Source organism: Lontra canadensis, unplaced genomic scaffold, assembly GCF_010015895.1.
Source record: "Lontra canadensis isolate GAN:19392208 unplaced genomic scaffold, GSC_riverotter_1.0 scaffold45, whole genome shotgun sequence".
Classification (NCBI taxonomy): Eukaryota; Metazoa; Chordata; class Mammalia; order Carnivora; family Mustelidae; genus Lontra; species Lontra canadensis.
This window is the reverse complement of record NW_022631039.1, coordinates 11,350,341-11,365,666: the sequence shown is the minus strand read 5'-3', so window position 1 is coordinate 11,365,666 and position 15,326 is coordinate 11,350,341. Positions and strand designations below refer to the sequence as shown.

Genomic DNA, 15,326 nt, shown 5'->3' with positions numbered 1-15,326 from the left:
AAAAAAAAAAAAACCTCAATCACAGCAACCTACAGAATGGGAGAAAATATTTGCAACTCATAGTATCTTGTAAGGGGTTAAAATCCAAAATATACAAAGAACTTCCACGACTCGATAGCCAAAAAGCAAATAATCCAATTTTAAAATGGGCAACGGACCTAGATAGACATTTTTCCAGTAAGACACTCAAATGGACTACAGGTCCATGAAAACGTGCTCATTATCACTAATCACCAGGGAAATGCAAATCAAAACCAAGAGTGATGGCCTCCCCCTTGTTAGAAAAAGATAAAGAGATAACAAATGCTGGCGAGGATACAGATAAAAGATAGCCCTCGTACACTACTGGAGGGAATGTAAATTCCCTTCATGCAAACTAGTATGGGGTTGCATCAAAAAATTTAAAAAAGGGCACCTGGGGGCTCGGTCAGTTACGCCTCTGCCTTTGGCTCACTTCATGATCCCAGGGTACTGGGACTGAGTCCTGCATTGGGATCCCTGATCAGTGGAGAGTCTGTTTCTCCCTCTGCCTCCACCACCCTCAACCTCACTTGTGCTTTTCTCTCAAATATATTTAAAACAAAAAAACAAATAACCCCCCCCAAAATTAAAAATAAAACTACCATATGATCTAGCAATTCCATTTCTGGGTATGTATCTGAAGGAAAAGAAATCACTAATGTTGAAGAGGTATCTGCACCCCCATGTTCGCTGCAGCATTATTTACAACAGCCAAGATGTGGACACAGCCCAAGTGTTCATCCAGTGAATGGGTAAAGAAAATAGAGGGGCACCTGGGTAGTTCAGTTAAGTGTCCAACTCTCGGTTTCAGCTCAGGTCATGATCTCAGGGTCCTGAGAATGAGCCCTGCGTTGGGCTCTGCACTGAGCATGGAATCTGCTTGTCCCTCTCCCTCTGCTCCCTCTCGTAAGTAAATTTTAAAAAGAAAAAAAATAATAAGAAATGCTAGAAAACAGAATGCTACTAAGGTGTAAAAAAGAGGGCAATCCTGTCATCTGCAAGAACATGGATGAATTATACACTAAGCATTATACACTAAGTGAAATGAGAGAGAAAAACAAACAAGATATGATTTCACATGTAGAGTCCAAAAAACAACTCAAAACCCCACAAAGACCCAAACTCGTAGAAAGTGAGATCACATACGGTTACCAAAGGTAGGAGAGTTGGATAAAGGAGGTCAAAAGGAACAAAGTTCCAGTTATAAAATAAGTAAGTAATGGGACCAGAAGGTACAACATGAGGACTACAGTTAACACTGCTGTAGGGTTTATTTGGAAATTGCTAAGAGAGTAAATCCTGAAAGATCTCATCGCAAGGGAAAACACATTTTTCTCTTTTTGGGGGGGTTACCCATATGAGATGATGATGTTAACTAAACTTCCCAAGGTAATTACTTCGCAATTTATGTAAGTCGTTATCTTGTACAACTTAAATACAATCATATTGGAAACTGTATTACATAAACAGACAACATAAACACTGCTAAGAAAAAGCTTTAAAGCAAAGGATGGAAAGCAATATACTGGTCAACTAATAAGATACTTTATTTTTCAGTCATAAGATGTCCATCTGATTTTTTTTTTTTAAATTTTATTTATTTATTTCACAGACAGAGATCACAAGTAGGCAGAGAGGCAGGCAGAGAGAGAGAGGAGGAAGCAGGCTCCTTGCTGAGCAGAAAGCCCGATGCGGGGCTCGATCCCAGGACCCCGGGATCACGAGCTGAGCTGAAGGCAGAGGCTTTAACCCACTGAGCCACCCAGGCGCCCCTCCATCTGATTTTTTAAATAAACTCCAATTCTATTTTGAAGCTCTCTTTTCAACTAATCTTTTCTTTTTGGGGGGGCAGAAGGGGTACAACAAAACCCATGAAAAATTCTATGAATAGACTAGGATCAGACAAAATTGACTTAAGTAGTTATTAGAGATGAGTAGGGAGATTTCATCTAGCTAAGAAGGTCAACTCACAAAAGATACAGTATTAAATGTGTATGAATCTAATAATACAGTTTCAAAAATACATACACCTCAAACTGACAGAACTTAAGGAAGTAACACAAATCCACACTTATAGCCGGACAGATCTGAAGAGCACTATCAGACCACTTGACCTCATTGACACTGATAGACCACTCTACCTAACAACTACAGAACACATATTCTTTTCAAGTATATAGAGAACATTTACAAAATGGATTATATCCCGAGTCATAAGGCTAGTCTCAACAAATTTCATGGGCTTGAAATCATACAGTATATTGTTACCTGATAACAGTGAGTAAAAGATAACCAGGAAATTTCTAAATACTGGAAATTAAGCAAATTAAACAACTCATGGATTAAAGAAGAAATTATGACAAAAATTAGAAACTCCTGTATTTTGACTGGATGAATCAAACAGTAATGAAAACAAAATATGTCAAAATTCATAGGCTGGAGTTAAAGCAGTGTTTAGAAGTCAATTTATACATCCAAATGCTAGTTTAGAGAAGAAAAAGGACCAAGAAATCAATGACTGAAGCCTCAATCTCAGGAAGCTAGAAAAAGCACAGTAAATCAAACCAGAAAAATAGAAGGCAATCCTAACAGCAGGAATCAACAAAATAGACACAAACACATAAAGAAAAATCCAAACAAAAAGTTGTTTCTCTAACAAGATTAAGAAGACTGATAAACCTCCCTCATAATTGATCAAGGGAAAATGGGAGAAAACACAACCAACCATTATCAGGAATGTAAAAGAAGACACCACCACAGATTCTACAATATAAAAGGAATATTATGTATAATTTTATACCAATCAATTTAAAATTGTGACTGGACAAACTCTTTGAGATCCAACTTACCATAGGTGAAGAAAAGTTTTTACTTATTTATTTAAAATTATTTAGTTAGGTAATCTCTACACCCACTGTGGGGCTCAAACTCATGGCCCTGAAATCAAAAGTCACATGCTTTGTGGACTGAGCCAGCTAGGTGCCCCTGAACAAAGAAAACTAAATCTCAACAGAGCTCTACCAAATAAGGAAACTGAATCAGTAACTAATAACTTTCCCACAAAGAATACTGTAAAAGCCCTGAAACCTTTCCCAGTAAAGTCTTCTAAATATCCGAGGAAGAAGTGTAACTAGTATTACAAAAACTGAGAGAACAGAAAAAGAACAAACATTATTTCTGAATCATTTTATGAGGTCTGCATAATTCTGATACTAAAAGCTCATTAGAACAGCACAAGAAAGACCAATCTCTCTCATGAACACAGATGCAAAAAACATAACCAAAGCAAAGTAAGTTATGTTATTGGAATAAAGAAAAAACTATATCATCATTGCAGTAGGTTAGAGGAAAAAGCATTAAAATTTAACAGCTATTCACGATTAAAACCTCTCAGCCTACTGATTAAAGACTACCTTTGCCAAGTTGAAGACATTTCAAAAACACTAGAGAAAACCTCACACCTAACAGTATAACAATGGAAAGCTTTTTCCCTAAAATTGAGGACAGTTTGCACCATTTCTCATCTACACTATACTGGAGGTTGTAGAAGGTGCAGTAGGGCAATAAAGAGAAATAAAATATCAAGCCGAAAGGAAGAAATTAAAGTGGCATTATTTGCAGATGATAAGATTTTATATATATACATACATTTTTTAAAAAAGATTTTATTTATTTGACAGACAGAGATCACAAGGAGGCAGAGAGGAAGACAGAGAGAGGGGGTGAAGCAGGCTCCCACCAAGCACCCGATGCAGGGCTCAATCCCAGGACCCCAGGATCATGACCTGAGCCGAAGGCAGAGGCTTTAAACCACTGAGCCACCCAGGGGCCCCAAGATTGTCTATTGATGCAGACAGAAAAACAGACTAGAGGGCTCAGAAACAGACCCATATACGTTTGGTCATCTATATAAAAACAAAGGTGCTACTGCAATGCAGTGGGAACAATGGTCTCCCGATAAACATTGCTGGGCCAAGTGGGTATCTATAGAGGAAGAAAATGAGCCTTGATTCATTTCTTATACCACACATAAACATTAGTTCCAGAAGGATTATCAAAAGATAAAACAGGGGCACCTGGGTGGCTCAGTCGGTTGAGTGTCCAACTCTTGATCTCAGCTCAGATCTCAGTCTTGGGGTCTCGAGTTCGAGTCCCACGTTGGGCATGAAACCTACTTAAAAGAAAATAAATAAAAGGATAAAAATACTGGAAGATAACAGGGGAACGAAACGGTGGGACAAATACATATATGTGACGGTACATAGAACCACCACTGTAATGAGTAAGTGGAATGAATAACAAAGTCTACAGATACAAGGCCAATATGCAAAAATGAATGCTATACTAGTAAGAAACAATTAGAAAATGGTATTTTGAAAGGATACTCCTTGGAGTAGCATCAAAAACTATCATATATCAAGGAATAAATGCAATGAAAGATGTGCCAGACCTCTATATAAAAAACTGTAAATCACTGAGCGAAACCAAAGAACACTAATGAATGGAGACACATACCACATTCATGGACTGGAAAGCTCCATTTTGTAAAGATGTCAATTCCTCCCAAACTGATCTACAGATTTAATATAGCCTTAATCAGATTTTTAAAAAGTGGCTATATACTACATGATTTTAAAATCTACAGGAGGGGCACCTGGGTGGCTCAGTGGGTTAAGCCTCTGCCTTCGGCTCGGGTCATGATCTCGGGGTTCTGGGATCAAGCCCCACATCGGGCTCGCTGCTCAGCAGGGAGCCTGCTTCCCCCTCTCTCTCTGCCTGCCTCTCTGCTTACTTGTGATCTCTCTGTCAAATAAATAAATTTAAAAAAAAATCTACAGGAAAATGCAAAGAGCCAAGAATAACCAAGGCGTTCATAAAGAAAAACAAGAGGTGGAAGACTTAAACTATTAGATAGTTAAGTCTTATTAATACAAAGCTACAGTTAATTAAGACCATGCAGTATTGGCAAAAGAGAAAAACAGACGAAAGGAATAGAGTCCAGAAACTGATTCATTCACATGCGGATGTCTGATTTATGACAAAATTGGCATTGCAGAGCAGTGGAAAACATGTTTTTACTGTATGCTGTACTAGAAAGCTGGGGGGGGGCAGGAAGAATGAGGAACTAAGTCTCTTCCTCATGCCTTAGACAAAAATGACTTTAGGTGAATTCTTGATTTAAACAGAAAGGTAGAAGAGTTTCTAGAAGATACTTTAAAAAAAATGCCTTCACAAACTTGGGGTTGGGAAACATAGTAGTACATATTGTATTACTGTAAATATTGTACATTAAAAATAAAATTTTGTACATTAAAAATAAAAAATTCTATTCACAAAAGAAATTATTAAGAGTGAAAAGGCAAGCCACTGGGGGAAGCAGCTGTCATATTTTGAAAACTGCATGAAAAGGGATTTCTGTGAAGTTGGAAAAGCTATCCTAAACTGCCCTCCTTCTAAAAGTCCCAAAACACCCAATTTCATTAAAAATGAGCAAAGATTCTGGCCTGCAAAGTTTCTGCTGAAAAAATGAGTTAGAAAAGGACTGATGTCAAAACTCCTATAAAGTTGTAAGAAAAACAAGCAGTAGCAAAACAACATCCCTATAAACAACAAAAACATGCCAGAAAAAACAACCTAAAGGACACTATGAAAATAATACTAGACATAAAACAACAACATAAATCAGAACAAGAAAACTCAGAAATGGCATGGCAGATCTCAGGAAAGAAATAAAAATTTTAAGAAGTTTTAGGAGTGAAGACTAAATTAGAAGGAACATAAGTGTGAATAAACACAACACATACTGCTTAGGAGAACTGGAAGGTGAAAGGAGGAAAACTTTAAATAGAAAAATAAAGAGATAAGGAACAAATATGCAAGACAAAGACTGTCCAACATAACAAACAGCAGCTCTTGAATAAATCAAAAGGGAAGAGAATACTAAAAATTGTAACAGAAAAAAATTTTATTTTTCCTAAAATAAAAATGTTAAGGCTACATTTCAAAAGAATACAGTAAATACCTAAAAAACAACAAGAAAAACAAAAAACAAAACAAAACCACCCAAAATGACAACTACCAAGACACACATACTTTAAAGAGAAAAAAAAAAAAAAATCCTTTTAGGAGCTGGGCTTGAGCCACTGAAAAGAAAGAAAATTAGATTAGCAGACTTTGATAGTGACGCTTTATGTCATTAGAAAATGGTGTAAGATACTTTTTTAAAAAATATGAACCAGAGGGGCGCCTGGGTGGCTCAGTGGGTTAAGCCTCTGCCTTCAGCTCAGGTCATGATCCCAGGGTCCTGGGATCGAGCCCCACATCGGGCTCTCTGCTCAGTGGGGAGCCTGCTTCCTCCTCTCTCTCTGCCTGCCTCTCTGCCTACTTGTGATCTCTGTCTGTCAAATAAATAAATAAAATCTTTAAAAAAAAATATGAACCAGAGATTTTATATCCAGCAAAAAATAATTTCAAAGAAAAGGAGCACAAATTTATCAACATGTAGAATTTATGGATTACTGATTGTTTCTATAGGACCTTCCTAAGGAATCGGACAGAAAAATAAACTTCAGGCAACCAAAATGACTAAAGACAACACCACAAAGGCTGGCAGTAAACATTAAATATATAATTACTTGTAGCACAAAGATTAAATAAGAACTAAAATTAAGCAATATAGTACAATCATAAAAATTATGGGGGGGAAGCATATGCAAAATTTTAAAGTCATGTAATCATAATGGTTGTGACATTCTGAGACTTTCATTCTGACACTTTTGTAACAAGTTAAAAGATTAGCAGTTATGGCATATTCTATTAATCCCTGTGCCCTCGAGAATGAAGAATTTCAGTGTAAAAAAAGAAATCTTATTTATAATATAGAAGAAAAAGCCTATAGAAAAAACCTATAAAAGAAGATTTAGGGCTCAATAGCCCTAAATCTGAATTAGTGTGAACTCATAAAATATTTTAGTTCTGTCCTGCCCCCCTCCACCCCCAAAGGCCTGAAAACCAATTACTTGTAGCAATGAACAATGCCTAGATTATGTCTTAAAATACTATTTCCCACCAAAAGAAACCAGGATTTTTTAGAAATTACTAATTCCAATTCTGGAGCAGGAATATTACAAAACGAGCCTACAATACCTTGTCATACCAAATATCAAGAAAGCAATCAAAAACTACTTATCAAAGACTGGGTTCAGTCAGAATAACACAGAAAAAGAAAATCCTGAAGAGGCTCCCACTGGCCAAACATGGGACAATTTGAGCTCCAAGAAAGATAATAATATGGCATGAGTCTCTTAAAAAAACATAAATAAAAATGGTCATAATTATTTTCCAAAAGGTCATTTTCAAAGGATATTATCAACCAAAACTTTATCTTTAAAACTGGTATAACAGGGATGCCTGGATGGCTCAGTCAGTTAAGCATCTGTCTCGATTTTGGCTCAGGTCAGGAACTCGGTTGTGAGATCAAGTCCCACAATGGGCTCTGCGCTGAGTGTGGAGCCTCCTTAAGACTGTGTCTCCCTCTTCCTCTCTATAGATAAATAAATAAGCGAGCAAACAAATAAAATATAGATGAAATAGAGGCAAGGAATCTGGTACTTTCTTGCCTTTTCTATATAAACTGTATGTAACTGGACAAACAGTACACAAGAAAATGGTTTCTTTATAAAAATATTCCAGTATTAATTTTAAAAATCCAACTAAAATACCATTTTGCAATCCTCAATGATTACTAAATCTGGACCTTAAATATCACTGGCTGCTAACATTGTAGAGACAAGAACTAAGTGCCTTCCAAGGAAAGAACACTATCTACAGTCTTGTGAAAGAGATGGAACCAGAGTTTGGACAAGGATCTGGACCCAACCCCTTTTAAAATAGAGGCTAGACAGAAAATGAAATTTTTGAACTGCACCATAATTATGCAACCCAGACCATGTATTCTCAATGGGAGTGCTTTTGCAAGGGTGTGAAAAGATCTTAAGATGTTATAGTGGTTTGTGACCCTCGAAAATTCAGTCCCACCCAGTAAAATCTTATTCCTTAGTATTTAAAGAGAAAGGATTAGAAATAAAAATGTTTTAAAAGGCTCTATATGGGGATGATAATTTTTTTAGAAGTCTGATGAACACCTAGCTAGGCTGTGGGAATTATAGGTCAAATGGATCAGGTTCAACACCAGATAAATTATAAGGAAAAAAAAAAGGAAGAGGAAACTTAGATTTAAAAAAAACATCAAAATTTTAAAATGAGATTACAGTATCTAGGAATGTACTCTTGGGTGATAAAATAAACATGAAAAAATGATTATAAAAGTCAGATTAAGAGTTAATTTTGGGGGAAGGAATGAGTTATGATCAGGATGGGATAATGGCTAATGGATAATGGCTAATGGATATGGCTTAGAGATGGGAGTTTACTTCTTAAACTGGGTGGTGGATACAAGCATCTTTTAATTCATTAAGCCATTCATAATGGTTGAGGGAAGGAACCCAAATGTAAGAGAATATACCTCGAATGACTTCATTTAGATAAAGTTTAGGCACAGGCCTAAACTGAGTTTGGGGTCAAACTTCTTTGTGTGTACTCTATTTCAAAATGGGAAAGTTAGGGGAACAAAAGCCATTCTGAGAAAAAAAGTGGTAGCCTCTGTAAAACAGTAGTGTTTTGAACCATGTGAACCATTTTCTTGTTTTAATGAAAATAATTAAGAACCAACGTTCTTGGTTTCAAGAAAATCTCAATTTTTTCCACCTTTCTGGGAGAAACAACATGCTTTAGAAAAAGTAGACCCCAGACTCTAGCTTCTCATATAATGATGCCTATACAAAGTTAAAAATCAAATAACATCAGCATTTTTCCAATATAGAGAATACTAAGTTGTGTATCAAGACTAAGTTTAACAGTAAAACTTTCTGATATCTGTAACTGGACAAAGGTATCTCAATTTTTAAAAATTTACAAATCTCCCTTGAAATAAAAGTGGCATCATTTATAAACAGCATGGTAAAAGAGTTCTAATGTCACATTTAAACTGTATTCAAATCTTTACTTTTCTTTCAAATACAATTTTAAAAAAGTATTGTGAACATAATCCCACTAGCCACGTTTCTTGTTTCTTCTTTTACCACAAAGTTCTTTCAATTTTATACTGGAAGTCAAAGGGAAATGTGACTCATTTTACATATACCTAATTTAGCTAGAATGTCAAGCTTGTAGTTAAACACATTACTGGCGGTGCTTTAAAAGCAAGATTCCTCATGAGCAAGTGGTACATTCAATGTCCCCAAACTTCAGTGAGAAAAGTAGTCTGATGAGGGAATTTCTACTCCTTACTAGCTTCTATGCAAAGGTCATTAAAGTTCCTGACATTCAGTCCTCTCATCTGGGCTTCAGATCAAACTACCTAAGCATGAACCCTGGCTTCACCATTTAGTGACCCAGTGACTGCATAAATTGCTCAATCTCTTGGACCTAGTTTATTTGTAAAATGAGGATAGTTGTTTTAAAATTGAATATATTTACCATAGTGTGTGGCACATGCCCAGTGTCACATTATGGCTACTATTATTCCCTATGAAATGGTAATTGCTATTCTTACCTTGTAAGGTTGTGTTGGAATATGAGAAGCCGCTTTGTAAATGGTAAATGTCATCAAAACAGGAGCTTGTTATCAAAAGTACACAGTAGATGTACAGTGTTTATTAGTAAGTTGACAATACAGCCAAATGTGGGGGTAGGGCTTTATTTTCCTCTTCCAGGTTACTTTTTGCTAGTTTCATGATAACTATTCAGTTAAACTTTTACTTCCTTCTATAAGAAACTTCATTTTTCCTCTGGAAGTAGCTTCTTCATCAGACAGCTGAAGAAAATGGCTCAACAAATGTGGAATCCAGAAATGAGAAATGCTACCTAACAGAATAGTTTTTCCTCTTCCTTTTATTGTAAAAGTTATCATATGTACATTTGTGACTATACTTTATAGTCAATACATCAGATAATGCTTCCAGATTAGAAACAAAAATTAGCATACATTTTAGCACTTCCTCACCCCACAGAGAATCGTATGTAGTACTACTGTATTGTAAAAACTTAAGAAAAATGAGGTGACAATTCTATATTCTCTTCCACCTCCTACAATTGTCCTTATTACCTTTTTAAAAATCTCCTCTTCCTTGGATGGATATAGCAACACGTGACAAAGTTTACATGTGAACTGTTTCTCCATATGCCCTTGACTACATCTTATTCAGAGTGGTATTTCCTGTGTCTGGCACATTTGCTGAGTAAATGAGTGGCTCCAAAGACCTCTTCATCCATCAGAGCCATATATAACCAGAGTTAGGCTTAAGTGACAACAATCAGTTTATCAGGATTTTCTTCGGTTATAAATTTCTTCTCATCCTTCTATTTGTATTACATCTCCATTTTTCCTTCCACATGCTAATAATACTGCATGGTCCTGGGGTTTGTGATGTTCCTGCTTTCCAGAGTAATCGCCATAAATATGTCTGTCACATCTGCAACACTGGTCTTGGGGTAGTAGGTTTCCAAGTTAATGAGTTAATCTCTGTGAACATTCCAGCGGAAGGTGGGAGAAGCAGAGCCAGGCAGAGGCTGCAAGAAGCTGTACATGCCCACATCGTACCACTCCATAACACTGTTTCCCAGCATGGTTTTCTGAGTGACTGTAAGTGATTATTGTTCTGCATTCAAATCCTAGCTCCTCATCTTAACCGTCGTTTGGATATTCATTCGTTGTAAGCCTATACTAAGGTTAAATCAATATTAAATCAACACAACAAAAAGTTAATAATGGTTATTTATAAGTACTAAGTTTAAAGTAGTTTTTTTTTTTTTGCTGTTATATTTCCTGACTTTTCTATGCTGAATTATTTATATTATCTTTTTTTTTTTTTTTTTTTTAAGTAGGCTCCATGCCCAGTGTGGAGCCCAACATGGGGCTTGAGCTCAGGACCCTGAGATCAAGGAGCAGAAATCAAGTTGAATGCTTAACTGACTGAACCACCCAGGCACCCCTACATGACTATTTAAAATTAAAACACATTAAAGAATTCAGCAAATACTACTGTCATCTTGCCATGTGGTATAAAACAGTTGTGGGGTGCCTGGGTGACTCAGTTCATTGAGCATCTGACTTTGGCTCAGGTCATGATCTGGGGATCCTGGAATCAAGCCCTGCATCAGGCTCTGTGCTCAGCGCGAAATCTGCTGGTCCCTCTGATGCTCACCTTGTGTTCTTTCTCGCTTTCAAATATATCAAGTCTTAAAAAAAAAAAAAAAAGTGTTATGCACCATGGGGAATACATACAAAGAAAATCCAACATGGTTTTTGCCTCAAAAAACTTGGGGAGTAAAATCAGTGAGAGAAACTCAGCATACAATGAAGCACACTACAAAATAAAAAGAAATAGCACAATAAAGACACTATTCCAGTTGGGAGAGGGCAGGTAGTGAGGGAAGCTTCGCCCAGATAGTTGTATTTAAGCTAAAATGAATGCTGTGCTAGCTCCAAGCTTTGCCTTTAAGAGAACAACTTTAGGTAGCTTCCACCTAGGGCTCTTGGAGGTCAGAATTACCATTAAGAGGTCTGCCTCCTGATGGAGAGAGCACACGGAAAGCCGACACTACCCGAAGAAATAAAACATAGCTGAGCCCTGCCTCCCTGCAGTCCCTGACAAGGCATGGAGTGAAAAAGCATTTTGGAAGTGGAACCTCCAGCCCTACCACCTCTGTTAGCAACATGTGGACCAGGGGGGAAAAAAAGAAAGCCCACATTAGTCCTTCCCAATCTCCTGACTCACAAAATTGCTGACAAATAAAATTGTCATATTAAGTTATATGTTTGAGAGTGGTTTGCTCTGTGCATCTATGGATAACTGAAGTACAGGTCAAATTTTATTTTCTAACCCATAAGAAGTAATACAGAGACTTGTACTTTAGGAAAATCAACCTAACTGCAATGTGTAAGACTATAAAAAACATCTAGTAGCAGGAAACCCAGGAAACAAGAGGCAGTGAAGTATGAACTAGAGATAACAATAAGCAGGGAAAAGAAAAAGATGTCAGATACCAACTACGGTTAGATTCAATGGGATTTTTGTATGTAAAGAGCCATGAGGCAAGAAGAAAATAAAGGAGTCAAAGTTGACTTAGATGTTGAGGACACCTAGATGTTGGGTGACTGAAGGATGGCAATCCCATTAAGAAGGAACAAGGCAAGTGAGGAGTTCAGAATAAAAAAAAAAAAATGCAATGGGTGTATATTTTAATATATAGACAAAGTTAAAGAATTAAGATAAAATGGCATTCATAACCAAAGAGAGAATTATGTGAACAATCAGTCTGCAGTTTTAGCAGAGTTTAAAAGAGCTCTAAAAATCCTCGTATCAGTGTCCTTCTACAATAGGAAAGGTTTTAAACCAAAAATTAAACTCAAAATCTTCACTGGGTTGGCTAAAATGTTTAACATATAACCTAAGATTTTCCTCAAATGTTGAGTAAAAATTGATTCAGAAACTGGAATAAGCAAGCACAGCCTCATCCACAAAAGGAAAAAAAAAATCGTTTTCAACAATCTTTTTACAGGTGAATCCTCTGTGAACTCATGTTACGTGACCCCTTCTATCTCAGTAGTGTCTGACATATCTTCATGTAGCATGGAGGTTGGTTTGTGAATCATAAAATCTCATCATGGGAGGACCAAAATCCCAGGCCTGTGAAATGCTGCCTCGGAGGACCCTTGCTGACACAGCTAGCCTCAGCTTGCACCCCTCCCCCATTCACAATTTTGCAGGGACCATGGCTCAGTCCCTTGAACATGCCATACTCCTTCCTCTTCCCTCTAGCTGGCTGGCTATTTTTCACTGCCTCTGACCAAATAAACTCCATTCATCCTTGAGTTTCTCATCTTAAATATCACCTCCTCAGAAGGAGGACCTTTCCTGACTATCCCCCACTGTTCATTCACACAACATATCACAATCCTTCAGAGTTCTTGGCACAACAATAATCTACAATTACTTAGGAAGCTATGTTAGATAGCTAGCTCCTCTGCTAAAACAAGTTCTAAAGATGTAGGACCCTACATCTTACTGACTCCCATAGCCACAGGACATAGCACACTGCCTGGCCCCAAGTAAATACTCCAGAACTTTTCAAGTAAGTATCATTCACAGGTATAGCAAAATAATTAGGAGCATAAACTATGGAACCAAACTGAGTTCAAGAACCAGCTCTGACCCTTACAAGCTTTGCGACTGTGTAAGTTATTTTTCAGTACCTCACTTTCTTCCTTTTTAAGATAAGAAGAACAGAACCCCCATCACTGAAGATTAAAGGAGTTAATATATATAAAATGCTTAGAACAGTGTCTAGGACATAGTAACTGGCATCATGTTTTGTCTTACTGACAATGAAAATAACATCGCCAGCTGTGACAACTAGCTATAAGGTCTGAAAAGTCCCTAATACAGTCTAGAATATAACGAACGCTGATTAAATAGAAGCCATCAGGGGCGCTGGGTGGCTCAGTGGGTTGAGACTCGGGTTATGGTCCTGGGGTCCTGGGATCCAGGCTCTCTGCTCAGCGGGGGGCCTGCTCCCCCCCCCTCCCTCTCTGCCTACTTGTGATCTCTCTCTCTCTCAAATAAATAAATCTAAAAATAAATAAATAGAAACCATCAGAGTTAGCAAGCAAAGGTGCTCTCGTCTACCCTATTTCATAAACTTTGTCTCCTTGACTCACAATTCAACTTCCTTTATTAGATTTCCTCCACAGGGGCTGGAAGGCTTCTTTTTCACTTGCTGCCCGCTAACCTCTATTTGGGATTACGGGGGAGATCCCAAATCTGGCCCCAGGTTCTCCTCAGATTCACACCACTCCCTATCCCCAGCCCCAATAAATTACCCATACAACAAACACAACAAAGCACGGCTGTTCCTCGGCAGTCTTTCTTCACGCAAGCGTGCTAAAATTGAGGTCGGTCCTAAAATCTTCCCTATCTCTCCCAGCTCCCAGCAGGGTAAATAAATCTTCTCTTTGCATCAGCAAAGTGCTTAGGACCAGCTCGACCCAGGCACTTATCACGTGGGCGATATTCGGGTTATTTACAGGGCCCCTGGCTGGTTTACATGGGACCCCGCAGGCACCCTGGGGGAGGGGAGGGGTCTCCCACAGGACTGAAGTGGCCCAAAGTTTTGAGACAATCGTTCCACGCAGCCTCCAGCCACATCCCACGAGGGAACGCCGGTCTCGTTCACTGCGCGGCGCTCCAGGCACATTTTGTCGGGCTTGCGTTCCCCGCGCTGCACGGGGTTTTGACGCACTTGGATGTCCTCACGAGGGCTGGGTGGGAGTCGCCGGCTTCCTCGAGAAGACAGCCCTCCTGAACCGAGTCGGGAGGACTGGGGACTGAGGCCCGGCGCCCCTGAGTTGGGGGCGCCGGAGTTCAGAGTCACAGGGCATCGCCGCCCGCGCGCTCCAGGCCGCGCTCGGCTCCACCGACGCCGCCTCCCGCGAGGTGCCGCCAGGGAAACTCGGTCTTTCCGCGCTTTCGCCCTCGCGCAGCAGGCCGAGGGACCGGCCCGCGAAACTTCCCGAAGTGGCGGGCGCGGGGGAGGGTCCGCCGGCCGCCTGCGCCTTTGTGGCTCCCGCCTCGCCGCCGGCCCCGCTGCTCGAGCCGCCCGGCGCTCAGCGGCGCCCCGCGCGGCCCCGGGCCCGCTCGCGTTCGGGCGGCCGCCGGGCCAGGCCCGCGCCCCCGACTCTGCGGCCCCGCCGCCCCTCACGGCCGTGGCCCCCGCCCCCGCCCCCACCCCGGGGCTTAATGGAGGCGCCGGGCTGAGACGCCACTCGCCTCACGCGGCCTGCCGAGGAGCCGGGTGCGCCCCGCAGCCGACACTTACTCGCCACTCAGCTCGCCGGCTCGCCAGGCGGGCTCGGCGGCCTCTGTCGCCACAGCTTTTAGTCACCAGGAGCGGCCGCCGACAGCTTCGTCGCCGCCGCCGCCGAGGCCGCCGCTGCACTCCTTCCGGCCCCGCCGCGGCTTCACCCCGCGCCTGCGCACAGCGCCCCCTCCCGACTAATGACAGGAAGAACCATAGAGGCACGCCGGGTGCTAGGGAGGAGGGGCCTGGGGAGTAGGACCATAGAGAGGGACCTCTGTCCGCTCACCGCCCACTGAGTCTTGACTCCCCCACGAGGTGGGAGGACGAAGGAAACTGAGGCGCCCCTCCCCCAACCCCAGGAAGTGTCGCCCTCTCCCTAGAGCTGA

The 15,326-nt window shown here is 40.1% G+C and overlaps 1 protein-coding gene across 4 annotated transcripts in view; it reads right to left on the bottom strand.

The window, feature by feature from the left end:
* Positions 1-15,108, bottom strand: part of RNF216 (ring finger protein 216) — a 141,012-nt gene extending 125,904 nt beyond the window's left edge. For 2 of the 4 annotated variants that reach the window (XM_032872746.1, XM_032872749.1), the window contains exon 1: positions 14,959-15,108. The gene's annotated coding sequence lies outside the window, so the exon portion shown is untranslated. Of the gene's footprint in view, positions 1-4,097; positions 4,140-14,958 lie in introns of those variants that run through there. The other 2 variants (XM_032872748.1, XM_032872747.1) reach the window with 2 other exon arrangements.
* Between the last annotated feature and the right edge of the window lie 218 nt (positions 15,109-15,326).